The following is a 16529-nucleotide window of genomic DNA, read 5'->3' as shown; positions in this document are numbered from 1 at the left end:
TCCCACTAGCCTTCTGCCTTTCCTGGCTCTTAGTCCTGACAGAGAAAACAAACAAACAAAAAACAAAAAACAAAACAAAAACAAGAGAGGAATCAGGATCTGAAATTCAATGGATTAGAAATGAAATGATTGATGTGTCAGAATTATTATTATTATTATTATTATTATTATTATTATTATTATTTGCCAGTCCTGGGGTTTGAACTCATGGCCAGAGCACTGTTCCTGAGCTTTCTCAAGGCTAGCGCTCTACCGCTTGAGCCACAGCTGCACTTCTTTCTTTTTCTATGTCGGTGGTACTAAGGACTGGAAACCAGAGCTTTGTGCATGCTAGGCAAGCACTATACCACTAAGCTGCTTTCCCTGTTCCCCGAGATCTATTTTTCATAATAATAATAATAATAATGCTTTCTTTGGCTTACAGCCTGAGATACTATCTGAAGTGAAAACACTCTAGGGCAGGAGAGATTGTGAAATTCCTTAGCTCCTGCTCAGCATCAAAAAGCCAGAAGTGGAGTGGAAAGAAGTGGCTCAAGTGGTAGGGTGCCAGCCTCCAGTGAAAAAGCTCAGGGACGGCACACCAAAAAAATATGAAAAAGAGGGGGCTGGGAGTTTTGCTCCAGGGAAGGAATTCAAAGACTTTGGTTATGCTAAATTATCTTGCTAGCAGATAAACCCTGGAAACAAAAGGCCCAGCAAAGTGCTCAGTAAGAAGTTTTGTCTTAAAGGATGCCAGAGTAAGATTGGCAAAAGTATCTCTTGCCACTGATATTAATTTTGTGCACTTTAAGATCTTTGTGAGTATGAATGTGTGTGTGTGTGAGTGTGTGTGTGTGTGAGTGAACATGTTCAAGATTAAAATATCAGCATGCTGTTTTTACGGGTGAGTATCTACTTGACACACACAAAGGTAAATGGGTGAATTTAAGTCTAAACTCCAAGAAAAATGATCAAGTTTGGGTGTTCCAAATATCTCAAAGAATTACTGCATTAAGAGGAACTAGTTAAAATATTTTTCTAAGGATTCTGTGATTTGCATTTAAGAACCTGGTATTATAATGCATTAGGCTGTTTATATTATAATCAAGTTGTCCAGTTTAGCAAAAAGGCATCAGGGAAACTGGGATTTATTTTCCTCAACTAAATTTGAGGATAAGTATTAGAAATAAGGATTAGATATTTAAATAGAAATGTTTGCTTATCAGTGTCAAGACCTTTGTCTGTCTAAAAGTGTTTATGTAGTCAAGTGGCAAGAGAAAGGACAGGGAAAACTTAGGGTAGGCCTGTGGGCCTGACATTGAGGTTGAGAGGGGAACTGGCAAAGGTGTAGCTCTGGTGTCTAGGGTGGGACAGGCCCTAGGGAAAGTTCACACATGGCACAAAAGCTGGGCCAGATGTCTCACCTTCATCCTGTCCCTTTTCCTTGCAGACTGACACTGAAAACCTGATGGTAAAATGTGGGTGATGTGATTGGTATTTCTGAAACTGTCCCTTAAAAATATATGAAATTGGAAAAAAGGCTTTAAAAGGAATGTTTAAAAGTTTATCTACTTATGATTTAGTCTCAATACTAGTTTGCAGTTAGATGTATTTAGGAAAAGAAAGATGCTAAGTCTGGATTTGGGTATAGTGATATTTGTAATTCTTGCATCAAGGAAAATCTGTAATTTGGGTTTAATCTGTTATTGGAGTTCTAGGCAGTAATTCAGACTGAAAAAAAAAAGCCTCTTAGAAGGAGGCCTGGAGGCAAAGGGGATGGCTTTGAGCCTATCAGAGTAATTCAAATGCAAATAAAGGATAAAGTGTGAAGTGTTAAAAGCAAAGGTTAGTAAAAGTTTTTTTTTTTAATTAGAAATGGTTTCTGGATAAAATTTGGAAGTGAGATTGTCCTAAATATTTGTTTCAAAGTTAAAAAAAAAAAAAAGGAAAGTTAGTGCTACCAAATGATTGTTTCATTGCCATTCCAGTTTTGCCTTGTAGATTTTCTGTAACAATTGTAGGCAGGCCCACAGAGAGAAACAGATCATTTTTACAAGTTTGTCAAATGTAACCCAAGTTACATTTTGGTCCTTAACAAGTTTCAGGTAAGATCATGCTTAAAATCTACTTCTGTGTTCCTCACCTTGTTGCTTTGAATGGAAGTAAAATGGCCTTTTAAAGGACTCATTGAGCTGAAAATTGCATTTCTGGGCCAGTCTGGGCAATGTACCTGCGAGATTGTGATATCTAATCTGCCAGCTACCCACCCTAACCTGCCTGACTCCCCCACCCTGCAGGGACCTACTTTCTGTGCTAAGTTGAAAGTCCCCTGACTGTATTTAAAAAGTCAGGATTGTCTTAAAATGTTTGTTAAAAGAAAGAAGACAAATCCCATGAAGTTTTGAGTATGTTGCAAATGGTATGAGTATGTCTGAAAGTTGGAGCTCATAAGGGAAATGGATATACAATGAATTTCCAGGTATGTAGACCTCCCCATTTTTTCCCCCCAAAGATCAGGGAGCTGAGCTGGCTGATAATACTAACCACAATTTAATTCAGTCTTCACTGGCTTGCAGTTGACTCTGGAGCACATTCGTCATTTGGTTGGTAGTACCCAGACACCTGTGGACTCTGAGAAAGTATGCCCTCTTGTCCCCTCACCCAGGCGTGGATTCACCATCTCCAGAGCTCCAGGGCTCAAGCCTAGCTGGACAGGACCCTTCCCTGTGACCTGAGGCCCTCAGCCCTCCATAAAAGGCCCTACCTGGTCATCCCAAGACTGCCAAAATGAGTGGACTCTGAGCTTAGATACACCACACCCAGGTTAAACAGGCATAACACCAAACTTGGACTCTGCTGTGATCACCAAGACACAGGACCCAGAACTACCATCTCCAAAGAGATGGCGACTGGGACCCCCTACCAAGGACTCCCTAAAGCCAAGACTTTTCTATTCTTAACTGTAACCTGTGTTTTGATATTCGCCCCAAATCGCTATCAGCCTACGTCATTTGATTGGGAGTTAATGGACCCCACACCTGGAAGAATATTGGCCAAGGGACTTGAACATACTATGTAGGGCCCTCTTTTGAATTCAGTCTCTGTGTTTTATGGAAAAGTCTAGGAAGTTATAAAGGCCAAGGTCTCCCAGGAGCGTCATTAGGAGAAGAGGGAGGCGGCTGACAAATTATGTCTACCTGGTATGGCTGTGGCAATTTCGAATTTGAAAGAATAGAAATCAAAAAACCATTACGAGGAACTACATAGTATGCTTTTCCATCCCAGCAGAACCTTCTGCTAGGCTGCCAGAGAGGTTCATTGCAAGAACTGGGGCTGTGAAACCATATCTTGGGGAGTCGACAATAACCCCTACATCTCTCTCACTGGACCCCAAAATCAGAAAGTTCCAGGCACCTGTACCCCAGTTATTATTATCCTAAAACACTGCGATGCCTTAACCACATCTGGATATGGGAACTGGAAAAACATGGGGTCTCTGCCAGGAGGCCAGGAATGTTTCCTTCCACCCTTTCTTAACCCAGGGCGCCCAAATTGGGACTTTCTCTTCCATAAGGCGCCCCCTCTGCTTGCCGGAGCCTACTACTTCTCCCTCAGGGCTGCCCACACTAACTTCCCCTAAACTTGTATTTTTTGCCAGTCCTGGGCTTGAACTCAGGGCCTGAGCACTGTCCTTGGGTTTTTCTCAAGGCTAGAGCTCTACCACGTGAGCCTCAGCACCACTTCTGGCTTTTTCCATGTATGTGGTACCAAGGAATCAAACCCGGATCTTCGTGCATTCTAGGCCAGCACTCCACCACTAGGACAAACTCCCGGCCCCTCTAAACTTGTTTTAAATGAGCCTTAGATCTTTGACACGTCCTCCAGAACAGAAGGGGGCTACATTTCCTGTTTCTCAAAGAGGAAGGCCTCGGATGGCTCTGGGAGAGGCCTGTTGTTTTTGTGCCAATTAATCTGGCATCATCAGAAATACAGTGATCAAGGACAGTGAAACTCGAGCACAAACCTCAACCAAGTGGTTTCAGGTATGTTTAGCCAGTCTCCCTGGCTGATCACACTTTTGTCTGCCCTGGCTGCACCCCTACATGGCTTCTCACTGGCATTACTGCCAGGCCTTGTATCCTTCATACTTTACTCCGTTACATAAAGGGGTGAATGAATTCTGTGAAACTCAAGCTCTTACAGTCTCCATACATGAGGATGCACAGGAGTCAAGTTTGACTCAGTACAAACACAGAGAGAGGTGTAATGTAGAAAACGGGGAAAATGCATTCTTATGGAATGGTAGAAATTAGGGACTGGGGTTTACATCCTTCCCTTCCCCAAGCTCCCCTCTGTCACCATTCACCTCAACTTAACACCCTTTCCCCTGCCATTCACTTACCCAGAAGAAGGCTGTATCCTTGCCCACAACCACATGCACCTTGCCTGTAGATAAAGAAGGAGGAGATTTATGGTGAGAACACTCAGCATGTGTGCTGGGCTTCTTTAAAAACCGCCTGCTTCTCAGATTGGGGCTGCACCCCGAGATCCCAACCTTGGGGTGTAGTCTGGGCGTGTCAGCTCCTGGTGAAATAAACGTTTAACATCTCAATCGTATTCTGAGTCATCTCATATTTTGTCCACCTCTGGCCTCCACTAACAGCACCAAGACCTGTGTTCAATTCCTTGGTACCACATACGGGGGGGGGGGGGGGGGAGCCAGAAGTGGTGCTGTGGCTCAAGTAGTCTTGAGAAAGCACAAGGACAGTGCACAGGCCCTGAGTTCAAACCTAGGACCAGCAAAAAGAAAAAAAAAATAAAGAAAGAGAAGAAAATCCCAACCTTACACCCCCCCCTCCAAAATAGCAAGAGTTGAAAGACAAAGAACCTATCAAAAAAAAAAAAGCAAGAAGTAAACTCGTAAAGCATGGAGGGATAGGAATATGACTGAATAATAGACACCTGCCTAAGAAAGAAAAGAAAGAAGTAGACTCTAACTGCTAGTAACAGACGCAAAACTGAAGTTATTCCTCAAGCCCAAAGCCCAGGAAAACGCTGCAAACACAGCAGGATGGTAGACAGGGCTCTACTTACATGACAGAATTCAGTCCCCAGAACCAAAATTCAGTCCCCAGAAGCCTCTGAGCACTGCAGAGTAGAGATTACCACAAGAAAGAAATCACAGCAGCGGGTTCTAGTGATTTGTGGGAGGGAAGCCAGCAGAGGGAGGAGGAGTGACCCGCCCACCACACTGGCCCAGAGTATGAAAGCAAGCTGCAGCTCCTCTCTCTCTTTCACTTTCTCTCTCATCTCTCATCTCCATCTCCCTATGAGAGCACCCACACTCTCAGAGTGTGCCACTGCCCTTCTGTTTGCCTGCCTTTTGTCTATTTGTTTCACTCCTGCCAAGTTTTCCTACCACTGTGACTTGTTCAGAACTTCCAATTCTGCCACCTACGTCAAGGACCCTAAGTGAACAGTTCCTGTATTTTAAAGGCAAGCTTCACTAAACCCTCACCTCCATCTGGTCCCCAGTTCAAATCGTGCTACAGTTAAAAAAACAAGCCAGGCTGGGCGTTTGGCCTAGTGGTAGAGGGCTCACCCCGTATGCAGATCTCAGCCACCTGTGTAGCTGGAATTGCAGGTGTGAACCACAGCTGCTGGCTGTTTTTTGTTGTTGTTCTTGTTGTTAGTTTGGTTGTTATGGGTTGATTTTTTATTTTTTTGCCAGTCCTGGATCTTGAACTCAGGGTCTGAGCACTGTCCTTGCAATTTCTCAAGCCTAGAGCTCTACCACGTGAGCCACAGCACCACTTCTGGCTTATTTCTATGTATGTGTTAGGAAGGAATTAGGAAGGAATTGAACCCGGGTCTTCATGCATGCTAGGCAAGCACTCTACCATGAGGCCAAACTCCCAGCCCTCTGGCTGTTTTCTTTTGGTCTTGTTTGTTCACTGTGTCTGTGGGACACAGGAATGGAGGACAGAGGACGAGCAAAGGCACTGAACACGATGTGGGAAATGAACTCTCCCACTTGTGGGTGGGGGACGACAGGAGAAAACTGGGAGAGAGCCGGGGAGAGGGAGGGATACTGTGCAAACAGAAAAGTGACTTCCAGAACCGTTACCCTCTGCCCATCACATCCATCAAGGATAAGAAACATGTAAACTGTCATAAATGTCCATTCACTTTCCATCAGTGAATTAACTTTACCTCATCCCGAGACATCAGATGAGGCCATGAGGAGGGATAAGAGCAGGGATCTCAGGAAGGGTGAATTGTCCCGTGGGAGCGGTGGAAAATGTCATGGCTGCCCTGCCTCAGTTTCCCCCCAGGCAGAGTCCCCTGTGGGGTGAGAATGGAATGGCGGGGCTCAGGGTCTGCCGTCGTCATCATCACAGGGTGATGGTGTATTTCCACGCAGCTGTTTAATGCACAGCTGGACACAGAGTGGATTGGTGGGGACCCCAGGCTCTGGTCATCCCAGCTAATCAGCAGGCTGAGACCCCAGGATCATGGTTCAAAGCCAGCTTGGGCAGGAAAATCCGGAAGACTCTTATCTCCAGTGAACCACCAAAAATAAGCAGGGGTGGCACTGTGGCTCCTGTGATAGGGCACCAGCCTTGAGCAAAACCACTCAGGGACAGTGCCCAAGCCATGAGTTCAAACCCAAACACATTACTTGTGAAATACCTGCACGAGCAGGGGAATCGTGTGCAGGGAACTGGTATTCTCGCCACCCAGGCTCGTGGGATCACACAAGTGTTTATGTTTCCCCAAGCACACACCCGTGCCCTACAATGACGGGACACGATGACACATTAGGAAATACAAGTGAACGCCGGGTGTCCTTTCCCCTGCCTGTAGTCTCAGTGCTTGAATGGTGGAGGCAGGAGGATGCGGGTGAAGGCTGCGCTGAACAGAGGATCCTGAGTGGAGTAAGGACATAAACAAACTCCAAGAGAAAAGACGGGAAGGAAGGAAGGAAGGAAGGAAGGAAGGAAGGAAGGAAGGAAGGAAGGAAAAGAAGGAGGAAAAAGGATGGGAGGGAGGGACAGAAGGAAGAGGGACATAAGTAGTAAATTAGACAGGAGGTCAGCAAGCCAAGGAATCTTCTGGAAAGGATGTACAAGGCTGCACACACCTCCACTGCAGACTTAGAGATCTGACCAGGTAGGAAAGAGACTGCTCAGGGCCCAGTGTTGTGTAAATTTAGCGGTGGAAGGTTCTAGAAGGTTCTCACCTAATGGCTTCTCTTTCTACGTCAAGGTTTTCCCCCCTTTGTTTTTTGTGTGTGTGGTTTTTTTCCTGGAGCTGGGACTTGAACTCGGGCCTGGATGCACTCCCTTAGCCATGTCACTCAAGGCTGGCGCTGTGACACTTTGAGCCCCACTTCCGCTTCTGGTGTGAGTATTATTGTTCTTGTTATTATTACTGGTTGCTTGGAGATAAGAGTCTCTCAGCCCTGCCCGGGGCTGGCTGTGAACTGCAATCTTCAGACCTCAGCTGGGATGACAGACGTGAGCCCCCATCAGCCAGCACAGTCACAGGAGTGAAGTGTTCCATGAGAAGGCACCTGGGGGAGTCTAGACGTCCCTCGTGGCCGTGGATGAAGAAAGCTCTTGTTGGCAAATCCAGTGACTGGAAATGGCGCACTTTTCAGAGAAAACGCCCTGGTGTGTGACCAGGGCACAGGCGTTCTCTCCTGCCTGGCCTGCGACCTGAAATCTGGGAGACAAAGACAATCAAAACCCCCCAGGCTGGCCCAGGGCCCAGTTCTTCCTCCTACCCCATTTTGGTTCCCTGCATCTCCTCAGCAGCTCCTATCCAAGCTAGATTGCTTAAAACATGGAAATATGCCATAGAGAATATTATAAAATTTTTTAGTGACACCAGGACTAGAACTCGTGGCCTTGAACTCTCAATTTCCTGGCTCAGGACTGCCACTTTGCCACTGAAACCACGCCTCCGGCTCATTCCCTGTCTCACTCATACAAGTCGTGTGGGCTTTTCTGTGTGGACTGGCTTCCAGCCACCATTCTCCATCTTCAGCTTCCTGAGTAGCTGGGATTACAAGAGGGAGCTTCTGGTGCCTGGCCTGAAAGCCAGGGTGAAGGAATGGTTCCATGTGTATTGTGTGTGTGTGTGTGTGTGTGTGTGTGTGTGTGTGTGTGTGTGTGTGTGTGTGTTGGTCCTGAGTCTTGAACTTAGAGCCTGAGCACTGGTCCTGAGCTTTTTCACTCAAAACTGATGTGATCTACCCTTAAGCCACAGCTCCAGGTTTTGCCTTTTTGCTGGTTCCTTGGAGATAAGGGTCTCATAGACTTTCCTTCCCCGGGCTGGCTTCGAACCATGACTGTGGACTGGCTTCCAGCCATGATTCTCCATCTTCAGCCTCCTGAGTAGCTGGGATGACAGGCGTGAGCCACCAGCACCCAGCATATCCTGGTATATTTAGATCTAGCTTCTGCCTGTGTGTGAGAGAGAGAGCGCCAGTTGTCTTTCTGACCCTGGCTGACCTCACTTGCCATGAGTTTGTCCACGCATTCCCCTGCAGCGGGCACCATTGTGGAATAACACACAACCATGACACCACAGCACCAGGGGTGGGTCTGTTACTCTTGAAGAAGAATGTCCTGACACACTTCATGCTGCTGTGCCTGCCTCACACCAGCAGGTGTCACCAGTGAGCTGTGTGCAGTTTACACCATGGGCCTTGAAAGGCCAATGACAAACTCACAGCTGTGGCTTCAAGGCCGCCCCATCCAGCCAGGCCCAGGTCTTCTGGGTGTCAGGAAGGTGTAATCCAATCTAAAAATAAACCCCATCTTGCACCTCATTCTGGATCAACTCCTGTGGAGAAAGAAATCAAGTTCAACCTGTCCACAGAGCCTCCTCTGAGGTTTGCCCAGACTCTTAACACGAGCTGTCCAGTTTCCACGAGCTGACTTCCACCACCCAGTTCTTACCAGCTCTGCCCTGTCCTCGATCATCAAGAGACTCGATTTCCTCACGGAACAGGATTCTCGACTGTCCTGCCACGACTGGAAGTTCATGAAAAACTTATAACATTTCCTCTTTGTCTGTAACCAGTCACGCGGGCATGAGTTTGCTGAAATAGGAAAGAATTAAAGAGGAAAAGACATGGAAGCCGGGTACTGGTGTACACGCCTGTAATCCCAGCCACTCCAAAGGCTGAAATCCAGAAGTACACAGTTCAAAGCCCACCTCAGCCCCCTCCCCAACACTCCATCTCTAAAACTCATCAGAATGAAAAAGTTGGAAGGGGTGCGTGGCCCAGGTGGTAGAGCACCTGAGCTGGGCTAGCAGGGGCTCTGAGTTCAAATTCTGATACTCACCCCTCCCTCCAAAATGAGTCAATAAAAGTACAACCAAATAACCACTTACCTGTATCTGTGTCCTGGTGCTTGCTGGGAGAATCTTTCACACAGTTGCAATCATGGCTTCTTATGTTATCTCCAATGAACCACAAGAAAACTGAAGCTGCGCTGTGGGTCAAGTGGTAGAGTACCAGCCTTGAGCACAAAGCAAACAGACACACACACACACACACACACACACACCCTAGAGGGTTCCAGGAGTTTGGCCTAGTGGTAGAGTGCCTGTCTACCATGTAAAAAGGCTGAGCTTTTTGGCTCAAGGCTGACGCTCTACCACTTGAGCCTCACAGCTCCTCTTCCTGCTTTTTGCTGATTCACTGGAGATAAGAGTCTTACACACTTTCCTGTCCAGAGTGGCTTGGAACTGTGATCCTCAGTTCTCAGCCTTCTGTGTGGCTGAGGTGACAGGAGTGAGACGTCAACCAGGGCCAGGCTAGACTTCTTCTGCTCAATTAGTAATCTAGGCATGAAGTTCATAAAATAAATGATAGTTTCTTAGAACTAGATGGCACGTGGGCATCTGATTAAAAAGACCGTGTTCACGTTTTAAAGCTGAAGAAAGGGAAATGACAGGGAGCCTCTTCTTTCCGGCCTTTATGCAGGGCTGAAGGCGTCCCACGAAGTTCACCCACACCTGCTGGCCTTACTGCACCCTCCTGTAGTCACGGCTGGAAACCCAAGGCCCAAGTGGAGCTGTGGCTCAAGAGGGAGAGCACCAGCCTGGAGAGAAAAAGCTCAGGACAGCGCCCAGGCCCTGGGTTCACCTCTCAGGACCAAAACCACAATAAAATACAATAAAATACATAGGAGGGAGAGAGGGGGAGGGGGAGGAAGAGTGGAGGAAGGGAAGACAAGAGGAGGGGAAAGTAAATGGTGAGGGGAAGGAAAGGGGGGAGGGGGAAAAGGGGAGAGGGAGGGGGATGGAGGAATGAGTGGAGGGAGTGAGGAGGAAAGGAGGGGAATGGGGAGGAGAGGATGGGAATGGGGAGGAGGGGAGGGGAGGAGGAGGGGAATTGGGAGGAGGAGAGAGGGAGGAGGGTATGGAGGAAGGGAGTGGGGAGGAGAGGAGGAGGAGGACAGGAAGGAGGGGAGGAGGAGGGGAATGGGGAGGAGGAGAGAGGGAGGAGGGTATGGAGGAAGGGAGTGGGGAGGAGAGGAGGAGGAGCACAGGAAGGAGGGGAGGAGGAGGGGAGTGGGGAGGAGGAGAGAGGGAGGAGGGTATGGAGGAAGGGAGTGGGGAGGAGAGGAGGAGGAGGAAGGAGGGGAAGAGGAGGGGAGTGGGGAGGAGGAGAGAGGGAGGAGGGTATGGAGGAAGAAAGGAGGAGGAGGACAGGAAGGAGGGGAGGAGGAGGGGAGTGGGGAGGAGGAGAGAGGGAGGAGGGGATGGAGGAGGGAGTGGGGAGGAGAGGAGGAGGAGGACAGGAAGGAGGGAAGGAGGAGGGGAATGGGGAGGAGGAGAGAGGGAGGAGGGTATGGAGGAAGGAGGAGAGGGGGAGGAGGAGGAGGAGGATAGGAAGGAGGGGAGGAGGAGGGGAATGGGGAGGAGGAGAAGGGGAGGAGGGGATGAAGGAAGGAGGAGAGGGGGAGGAGGAGGAGGACAGGAAGGAGGGGAGGAGGAGGGGAGTGGGGAGGAGGAGAAGGGGAGGAGGGTATGGAGGAAGGAGGAGAGGGGGAGGAGGAGGAGGGCTGAGTAGGGGAGCAGGAGGGGAGTGGGGAGGAGGAGAAGGGAGGGAGGAGCTAGTCAGGAAAAGTGAACGGAGTGCGCTGGTGTTCGTTTGAAGGTGAGGAGGCCGTGGTGGGAAGCAGGGAGGACAGGGCCTCCCGGGTGGCGCCTCCCCGGGTGGTCGGGGGCCCCTCCGCCTCCCCAGGGAGAAACTCGGCGTCTGCTTGCGGGCTCGGCTGGGATCCGGTCCCCGGCGTGGCTCTCCAGGAGAGATGTTTTGATTGCTCTGATTGGTGAAGCGCTGGTCAGGCACCGCCCATGCCCCCCTCTGATTGGATGCTGTTAGGCCGGGCCCCCGCCCACCCTGGCGGAAGTGGGCGGGGCTTCCTCCGGGGCGGGCTCTCGCTCCCCACGAGGACCGGAAGAGGAAGTGGATTCCTCCCGCGAACAGCCATGGCGTCCTCTGCCCGCCGCCCCTCAGCTCAGCCCCGGCCCCGACCGGAAGACCCCGCAGGGGCTGCGGGAAGGGCGCTCGCTTCGCGGTGAGTGTGGACGCTGGGCTGGTGGTCGGGTTCTCTCGGGGTGAAGCAGGTTCTGGAATGGAGTCCTGAGGGGGGGGGCGGCGTCCCGGAGCGGCCGGGCTGCAGGACGGAGCCCCGGGCGCCGCGCTGACGTCCCCGGAGGACCGGGCTGGCCGGGCGGGCCTGGGGCCCGCGGGGGCCGGGACGGAGACGCGAGCCGGGCCGGGCGCCCAGGAGACGCCGCGGGGCCCCGGCCGAGAGCGGCCTGGACGTCCTCGTCAGCCTGGAGCCCGGCCTCGTCCAGCCGGCCTCGTCCACCCGGCCTCGTCCACCCGGCCTCGTCCACCCGGCCTCGTCCACCGGGCCTCGTCCTCCTTCTTTTGTGCCCCAGCTGCCTTTGACCCTTGAACCTCTGATGTCAGCCTCCTAGGTAGCTGGGATTGCAGGCCTGAGCCACTGCACCCAGCTTGTGCCAGAGATTCTTTTGCTCAGGACTTGTGGCTTTTGGTGCTCACTGGAGACAAGAGTCTCACAGACTTTCACACCTCAGTCTTCAGATCTCAGCGTCTTGAGCAGCTAGGATGACAGTGTGAGCCGCCAGCTCTCGGCTCCAGGATGTTTTATTTTAATCAGTATGACTCGTGTTATATTTCCGGCATGGGTTTTATTTCTCACAAATTGACTGTGCGTCCTATGCCGAAGGGACAGTCCTAGCCAGCTTGTCCTTTCTATTTTATTGTATGATTTCATTGTCATTGTAAGTATAATCTTGCATCATGTGGAAATTCCCACGAGTATCAAAACAAATTGTACCTTTACAGTCATACCAAACAGCCAGGGTCACCCTTGAATCAAACTCTCTGGATCCATCAGCGAGTGAGCAGGAGGGTGTATTTGTGACAAGGTTCTACAACCTTGTCAGTGTCTGGTCAACCTAGGGTCACAGGACAGGGAATTAGAAGTGTTCACATCCAGGAATGATGGAGCCCCGTGTGTGACCTGTCACCCATCTCATGGCCTAAATACCACTGGAGCCATCCCCAAGCCAGCCTTGTCTCAGGAATAGACTTTTAATTGTATTAGTGGTGATGTGCCAGCCCTGGGGCTTGAATTCAGGGTCTGGGCGCTGTCTCTGAGCTTCTCATTCAAGGCTGGTGCTTTACCACTGGAGCCATAGCACCACTTCCAGCTTTCTGGTGGTTCATAGGAGTTAAGGGCCTTACAGACACTTTTTTCCCCCCCTGGGTTGGCTTTAAACCCTGATCCTCAGATCTCAGCCTCCTGAGTAGCTAGTGAAAGACCCGGGGAGACCTGCACCCAAGGACACACACAGGGACCACTGGATGCAATAGGCAAGAGGATTTTATTCGGGCATATGCTCGGGCTTCTCAGGTACACGTGACCTCGAGATCCGTGAGGTTCGGGTCAGTGGCTGAGAGCCCCGATCTATCTCGAGAGTGACTTTTTATACAGTTCTACAGTCTGTTACAACAGAGTCCGCGCTTTTACAGCCAATAAGTTTAAAGTATTACAGCAAGGTCTGCACGCAGGCAGCCAATCCTTGGGAAACAAGTTATACATTTTGACCAATAATTGCTCAGACAGGGCCCGGTGGGAAATATGTCCTTTGTATGGGGAAGAGACCCTTATCTGAGTTAGCACATGTTGTTTGTTCTTTTCAAGGCCCAGGATGCTGGTTAGCTGCAGGATTTAGATAACAGGCCATGGGCAGTTGCCCTTTGCCCTAATCCCAGGCCTCAAGGAGGAGGAGGAGGGGGTCTTCCAAGCAACCTCCCAGAGAAAGTGTTACATGGTGGGGTTTAAACAATTTGTACAGAGGCCAGAAACAGCTTGGTCAGGCACAGAAGTCTGCTCCTTAACAATATGGGCTAGTAGGATCTTCACGCTGAGTAGCACATTCCACTGGGCCCGCGGTCCTGGGGAAAATGACCCTTGTCCTGTTATAGCATTAGCTCCTTTCAAGGCCTGGATGGTGCTACTGCCGGCTAGTTGTTGATTACAGATAGCATAGCAAACAGGACGTTACAGATAACAGAACAAGCAGGACATGGGCTAAGCTTGTAAAAACTACTACCATGGGGAAGGGGCAGGGCCGGGTTTTACACAAGTTCCTGCCCAATTATGAGGTACGGGCATTAGTAAGGCGTGCTTACAAACTATTAAAAAGCGCCCCCATTCTGAAGCAGCAACCGTCTTGTTGTCCATTAAGCTGCCCAGGGTATAGAGATGAAAAATAACTACCCCCAGACCCAAAACCATTCCCCATCAGTAAGCAGAATAAAAATCTCCAAGGACCCAGAGGCTGCACAAACAGGAACTTCTGAGCCCTAGTCAGCCATTGTTCACACAGATGTCCACAAGCTCCAGGAACCAACCTATTTTGTGTCAAAATTAGACTGCACGTATAGCATTGTATAGCATTAGTTCCCAAACCATAAAACTACTCTCTGACAGTTGAATGGGACCTGGCATCTGAGAACTTCCCCTTGGTTTCCACCAGCCTGGGAAGCTCTCCAATCCCCATCTTATCTCATCCGACCACTTGATGGGTGTGAATCTGTGACATTTGCCTTTGAATAGACTGTGTAAACCCTGACTGTCAGCTTCTCCCCTGCACCTCACAGCATCACTGCTTTGAGGTGTGAGTGGACAAGTTCCTCGCTGGCTCCCTTAATCTATGGCCAACTGGCCACAGTTCCTCAGTTAGCAAAAGCATGAGTTAAACTTTAAGATGACAGCACTATGACCTGGGGTCTTTCAATGCCTGGGTGGCGAGAATACCAGTTCCCTGCACACGATTCCCCTGCTCGTGCAGGTATTTCACAAGTAATGTGTTTGGGTTTGAACTCATAGCTTGGGCACTGTCCCTGAGTGGTTTTGCTCAAGGCTGGTGCCCTATCACGTGAGCCACAGTGCCACCCCTGGCTTGTTTTTGGTGGTTCACTGGAGATAAGAGTCTTCCGGATTTTCCTGCCCAAGCTGGCTTTGAACCGAGATCCTCGGGTCTCAGCCTGCTGATTAGCTGGGATGACCAGAGCCTGGGGTCCTGACCAATCCACTCTGTGTCCAGCTGTGCATTAAACAGCTACATGGAAATACACAATCACCCTGTGATGATGACGACGGCAGAGCCTGAGCCCCACCATTCCATTCTCACCCTACGGGGGACCCAGCCTATGGGGAAACTGAGACAGGGCAGCCATGACATTTTCCACCGCTCCCACAGTAAACAAACAAGACCAAAAGAAAACAGCCAGAGGGCTGGGAGTTTGGCCTAGTGGTAGCTTGCTTGCCTAGCATGCATGAAGACCCGGGTTTGATTCCTTCCTACCATATACATAGAAAAAAGCCAGAAGTGGTGCTGTGGCTCAAGTAGTAGAGCTTTACCCTTGAGAAAGTGCAAGGACAGTGCTCAGACCCTGAGTTCAAGATCAAGGACTGGCAAAAAAATAAAAAAACCCATACCTGCCGGGGCCTACCGGCAGCAAATTGGGGTTCCTGAAACAGGGGGCAGGGACTGGAAAAAATACAAGAGAGACAAACACATTGGGTCCGGGAAGTCTGCAGCCCAGGTAAAAACTGCAGCCTCGTTTATTCAACTCCAGGCTCAACTCCCTTCTTCAAACCCAGGGAACTTCCAGGTGTTACAGTCATATGGTAAATCTCAGGTCATTTAAGCAGAATAAGGCCAGAAAACAATAAGACAATAAAGCCATTGTCTGATGCAAATCAAGGTACAGTTTGATTCCACTCTGGCTCCCAACACATAACAACCAAACTAACAACAAGAACAACAACAAAAAACAGCCAGCAGCTGTGGTTCACACCTGCAATTCCAGCTACACAGGTGGCTGAGATCTGCATACGGGGTGAGCCCTCTACCACTAGGCCAAACGCCCAGCCTGGCTTGTTTTTTTAACTGTAGCACGATTTGAACTGGGGAACTTGTCACCAGATGGAGGTGAGGGTTTAGTGAAGCTTGCCTTTAAAATACAGGACCTGTTCACTTAGGGTCCTTGACGAAGGTGGCAGAACTCGACGTTCTGAACAAGTCACAGTGGTAGGAAAACTTGGCAGAAGTGAAAGAAATAGACAAAAGGCAGGCAAACAGAAGGGCAGTGGCACACTCTGAGAGTGTGGGTGCTCTCATAGGGAGATAGAGATGAGAGAAAGAGAGAGAGGAGCTGCAGCTTGGTTTTATACTCTGGGCCAGTGTGGTGGGGGGTCACTCCACGTCCCTCTGCGGGCTTCCCTCCCACTAATCACTAGAACCCGCTGCTGTGATTTCTTTCTTTCTTTTTTTTTTTTTTTGCCAGTCCTGGGCTTGAGCTCAGGGCCTGAGCACTTGAGCCTCAGCACCACTTCCAGCTTTTTTCTATGTATGTGGTACCAAGGAATCAAACCCAGGTCTTCATGCATGCTAGGCAAGCACTTTAACCACTAGGCCAAACCCCCGGCCCATGCTGTGATTTCTTTCTTGTGGTAATCTCTACTCTGCAGTGCTCAGAGGCTTCTGGGGACTGAATTTTGGTTCTGGGGGCTGAATTCTGTCATGTAAGTGGAGCCCTGTCTACCATCCTGCTGTGTTTGCAGCATTTTCCTGGGCTTTGGGCTTGAGGAATAACTTCAGTTTTGCATCCGTTACTAGCAGTTAGAGTCTACTTCTTTCTTTTCTTTCTTACGCACGTCTCTATTATTGAGTCATACTCCTATCCCTCCATGCTTTACGAGTTTACTTCTTGCTTTTTTTTTTTTTTTGGATAGGTTCTTTCTTTGTCTTTCAACTCTTGCTATTTGGGGGGGGGGTGAGGATGGGATTTTCTTCTCTTTCTTTAATTTTTTTTTCTTTTTGCTGGTCCTAGGTTTGAACTCAGGGCCTGGGCACTGTCCTTGTGCTTTCTCAAGACAACTTAAGCCACAGCACCACTTCTGGCTTTCCCCCCT

Source organism: Megascapheus bottae, chromosome 37 (genome assembly GCF_031878675.1).
Source record: "Megascapheus bottae isolate mThoBot1 chromosome 37, mThoBot2.hap1, whole genome shotgun sequence".
NCBI lineage: Eukaryota > Metazoa > Chordata > Mammalia > Rodentia > Geomyidae > Megascapheus > Megascapheus bottae.
Note: the sequence above shows the minus strand (reverse complement) of the source record.